This window comes from Pteropus vampyrus, unplaced genomic scaffold (assembly GCF_000151845.1).
Source record: "Pteropus vampyrus isolate Shadow unplaced genomic scaffold, Pvam_2.0 Scaffold200, whole genome shotgun sequence".
NCBI lineage: Eukaryota > Metazoa > Chordata > Mammalia > Chiroptera > Pteropodidae > Pteropus > Pteropus vampyrus.
Genome location: NW_011888981.1, coordinates 1042394 through 1047574, shown reverse-complemented (window position 1 = coordinate 1047574; position 5181 = coordinate 1042394).

The following is a 5181-nucleotide window of genomic DNA, read 5'->3' as shown; positions in this document are numbered from 1 at the left end:
TATAGTGATTCATGAATTTATAGCATGTCTTTCATTATAAAAAATGTTTTCAGTCATATTTACTAGCTCAAATATAAGAACTAATTTCTAACTTCAATTTCCAATCAGATTACAACCTCTACCATAACCAGATTAGGATCCATTATAATAATAAGATTTTTTTCTAAAGCCTTTTAGTTAAAATTTTAATAACATTTATAACAACTTACCTTCACAAAGCACATTAGTTTATTTCCAACTACAATATTTGGGTAAAGTATAAGAATTTCTATTGTTAGTGACAAGCTACATTAGTTGTTCTTGCTTTCTTTGGTAGCAGAATGTTAGAAACTGAATGCTTTCAAGTACAGCTCACTCTCTAATATCCAACCATTTTCCTTATTTTGTCTATAATATTCATCCTTGGTTCCATGGTATGATCAAGACTATCTCTATCAAGAATAAAATCTGTTACAAGACAAAAAAGTGGCAGTGGGCAAGAAAGAGTAATTGCTTTGCTCTTTCTCTAAATACCTCAGGCATTGTAAAGAAAAAACATTATGGTGATTCCCAACCATGCCATTAGAGTTTGTCATAACCATCTAACCCCTTGTGCTCTCTGGGATGAGCATAGAATTCATCCTCCTGTACTCTCTCTGTTGGTTATGTTCCAATGCCAAAACACTAACTCAATGGCAAAGACCAAGAAGAAAATGAGTTAATATTGAAATAATTTCTTTTTCATCAATTATCATGCTTCTGTCACCTTTGCATCTACTGACTTCTTATTGAGTAATTTTTAAATTTTACTTAATAAGCAGCATTCAATCTCTATATTCTATCACTACAACTGAAACAAGTTATTTTAGGCACTTTGACTTTGCAAGGAATAATCCAGAATATATTTTACTCAATTTTTATGTTCATATTTTTTTTCCTAATCATTTCTTTTGGCCCTAAATTTCCTAAAAATGTACTTTAAATTCATCAATATTTGTAGCCTTGATAGGCTTCTCTCCTCCATGTTCAATTTGTGTGATTCAATAAAACAATGTGCTAAAATTGAACACATAAAACTAGGAGACATATAGGCTTGGGTTTGACTTCTAGCTTTGCCATTTGCTGGCTTGTGGCCCTGGGCCTCTGTCCCCTTGCCTATGAGAGGCAAAAATAAGAGCATCTTCATAGTATTGTTCTGGTAATTAGAATTAACAAATTAATCATTTTTTCACATCAAAATAATTTTATCATAATTATCAAATACTAAGTGTTGAGTCACATATACAATATCTTTCTTTTGATTCATACATTTATACATGCATACATACATAGAAAAAAGAGAGAATTTGTTTTCTTATCATCACACTGTGAAAAAAAATCAATCTGAAAAACAATTTTTTAAAAAATTAAGTGTTATTTTAAAAGTCTATGTCACTAGCTCTGGTAGTATAAAAAGGTAGGATTTGGAAGTAGAATAATAGGTACAAAAGTAAGTCCCTAATTATTTTTAATGGAAGGCTCTAGAAGAAGTCATGAGGATTAGAAATTTTCCTTTCAAACCTACTCCATTTACCACAGATTTCATGCAGCTCTAAATTATAGTTAGAGATCATTTTCATTTTGCTGCAATTTTTTATATGGATCTGTTTTATTCTCAAGTAGGATTGGAAAGATAGTATTAGAAGTATAGAAAGGCTTTAGTTATATAGGCTCCAAATTCAAATTGTGGGTAAAATGAAATCTACAATCACTGTTTGCATGATATCCAAATCTGAGTACATAGTATGTTTCCAAGTGGTAGACCAGTTACAAAATTGAATATAATATAAGTATTGAGAAGTGAGAGAATAACAGGTCTATTCCTCTAGACTTTCAGCCAAGCCTGGAAAAGCAAGGAAGAGAAACAGACGGGAATATAATATAAAAAGAAAACAAATTTAAGTAAGCATATTTTTAATTTGGTTATCTCTTTGGACAAGGACTTCTATTAGAGATATCTCTACCTTTCTGATTAAAAGTATAATTGGAAGTAGAATAACAGATGCAAAGTAAACCCCTCATATCTGTAATGGTAGGTTCTAGAAGTCATGAAGATTAAATATTTTCTTCCTAAACAGACTCCATGTACCACAGATTCATGATGATTGAAACAATGCCTAGAGAAGATTCTCACTTCTGTTCAGAGCTCAGTCACTGTCTTTTACCCATACGATAAAAAACTATAACATAATATATTTTTATTTTAAAAGAAACAAATTTTTATAGTAGCTCAGTAATTCTTTAAGAGGCAGCAGAATTTTTATGGCACTCAAATAAAGGATTCTTTGTTTTCTTTCAATGCCTTTGAATCCACCTTATATGAAACAGAGTTCTGAGACTACTGAAGATCAAACACTTCAAGGCTCAGTTTATCAGCTTTATTCATATCCCTTGGTCTCATACTCATACTTATCTTTCATCCAACTTCTTCCTTTTTGTGCACTTGCACACATATGCCCGTACCTCACAGATATGTGTCATTCCAGAATCATAGTATTGCAATTTTACAAGAACATTATATTTTTAATGTATTAAAAAGTAGATAACATTTATTGAGAGCTTTCTGTTTTCTCAAGGACCATGTTAAGAATGTCTTAGACATTGTTTTACCTAAACTTACAGCAACCTAAAGAGACCGGCAATATTTTGAGAAAGAGCTAATCCCTAAAATAAGACTACCTGCTAAGCAGTTATGAGTACAGTTGCTAGAAAGCCTGGAGATTGTAGTACAGGTAGCAAATTTGAAGCATCATCAGAAGAAAGCATGCTTAGGGACTTAAAAAAAAAACTGATATGCTAATGCATATAGAAAAACAAGGGTCCAAGTGACACAGATTTCCAGCTTATAGTGTATACAACTCTGCATCTTTTCCCATTACAATATTGTAGATAGGAAGTAAAACACTACAGAATAATAAAATCTGAAAATCTCAGTCAAATGGGAATTTAGGGATTACTTAGTCCAGCATACCACCCAATGTAGGAATCTCTCAGGGAAAAGGAACAAACGTAGGTTAATGGGTTGAGGTGAATGATAAAGATTTAGTTATTAAAATTATGACCAACAACCATGACCACAAAAGAGCAAATAAAACATCAAAGACAGGGTGGGAGAGAGAGCCAGTGAAGATGTTTACTAAAGAAAAGACTCTTCAAGGGGGTGTTGCATCCCAGGATCATGAGCTTTAAGCCTTGGCCTTTCTGATGATCAGAGATTATAAAATAGACATGGTAATGAATGGAGCCTAACAGGGTCAGCAGAGGTATCTAAGTCAGGGCGTGACTGAGGGATAGAATCCCAGAAGACATGCTTTAAAAGTTAGTCAGTAGAAGTATAGAAAAACATTACTAGCTGAAAGAATAGTAGCAGTAAAAACAAGGAGGCAGAAAATAACATGAAGATTAGACTGAAAGTGGCTTCATAAAAGGCCAGTCCTTATCTAACAAACATAAACAAGCATACAGTGAAGGCAAAAAACCTGGCATATTAGATATAAAAGCTTACGTTTTATTCTGCAGGCATGATAGAAATTTGAAAGCTGGTTTGTAAGGAAACTCATTTTAAATCTGAGGGACTAGTTAGAGGTTATTTCAGAAATTCAGATGAGAAATGTTGCAAGCCTAAAACCAGACAGTGATGGAGACATGCAGAGAATTATTTAATCCACTTAATTGACAGAGTCGGTGATGTAAGATGGGTAGAACTTTCCATATTGAGCAGCCAGGCAGAGAGGGTGGTGTCTTTCACGAATCTTAGGCTCTAATTCATCTGGTATATCAAAGGATCAAGCACTTAACAAGGGCTTTGTGTGGAGGGATTCAGTATTAGACATGTTGAATTTGAGCTTCCCCAAGGACGTTAGTGAAGAGATGTTTAAAAGTCAATTGGATAAACAGAACTGGACATCCAAAGAGAGAGATGGGTCAAGTTCAGTCTATAACATAATATGCAACATTTAGTAGAGTAATTAATTACACACATATTCACTCATATCTACAGAGCAACAAAATGTGTTTGAGACTCTCTTTTAAAAAATTCTCAGATGGAAATTTAAATTAGCAATTTAAAATTTAAATAGTAAATCACATCGTTATTTTTTTCCTTTGAGAGATAAATAGAAAAGCCATGTCCTGGTTTCCTAGTATAGTTCTCCATTTATAGCAAGTTCTGCTTTCATTCTAAAGCTGTGCTTAGATACATGTAAGGAAAAATTTTAGGCTGTTGATATTAATTTAATATACCCATTATTAAAATTTGTAGATATAACTGAATACATATTTGTTTCTTACTCCAGGGATATGAAACCATAGTTCGTTGTTGCCGTGTTGTTACTGTTTCTGGAAGACTCTAAGATAAATACTTATATATAAAATTCATAACAATAGTTGTGCTTACTATTGCCACTGGATACACATTAGGTATAAAACAGCAAATAAAATAAAATGCTGAGCTTTCAGGTTCTCACAGCAATAGGCTGTTCATAGCCAAATTGAAAAAGGCTTAACTAAAGAGATGAGCCTTGTACTGTGAGTTGAAATTCAATAGGCTGAGGTTTTTATTGAACCGTGAGAAAACAGAGTATCCAAACTTCTATAAAACATGCTTTTTCTTAAGTCACATGTGTTTTTAATCTAAAAACTGTAGCTACTGAATTATACAATGTGAATTTAATCAGTGACATATTACTACAAGCTAGAAACAATAAATCAAATATATAGATCAAAGTAAAATCTTTAGACTGTAGTAGCTAATATTTATTTAAGTGCTCGGCTTGAAGGTATTCAAAATTGAAATAGAGAAAAAGAGAATATAAGACTTTCTTGGGTTTGGCATTAAAGCTATACTTCTATTCTTTCAGCACAAAAACTAAATTCCATGACATTAAAAAATGCTCCAGGCTATAGACAAACATAAGAACCTAAGAGGAGGAGATTAAGAATTTTTAATTATATCCTATGAACAGATTGGGGCAAGGGGAGAGTTCATGTTTTTATCATTATATCCTAGTGCCTGCAAGAAAGAATGCATCACCATCAAAAGTGGTTTATAAATGTCCGAAGTAGAATAAAGAACATAATAGAAAAAAAGAATATTTTTAGTTGTCCATAATACAAACACAGCAGATTAATGATATTGATAATGATAAAATAAAACATACCATC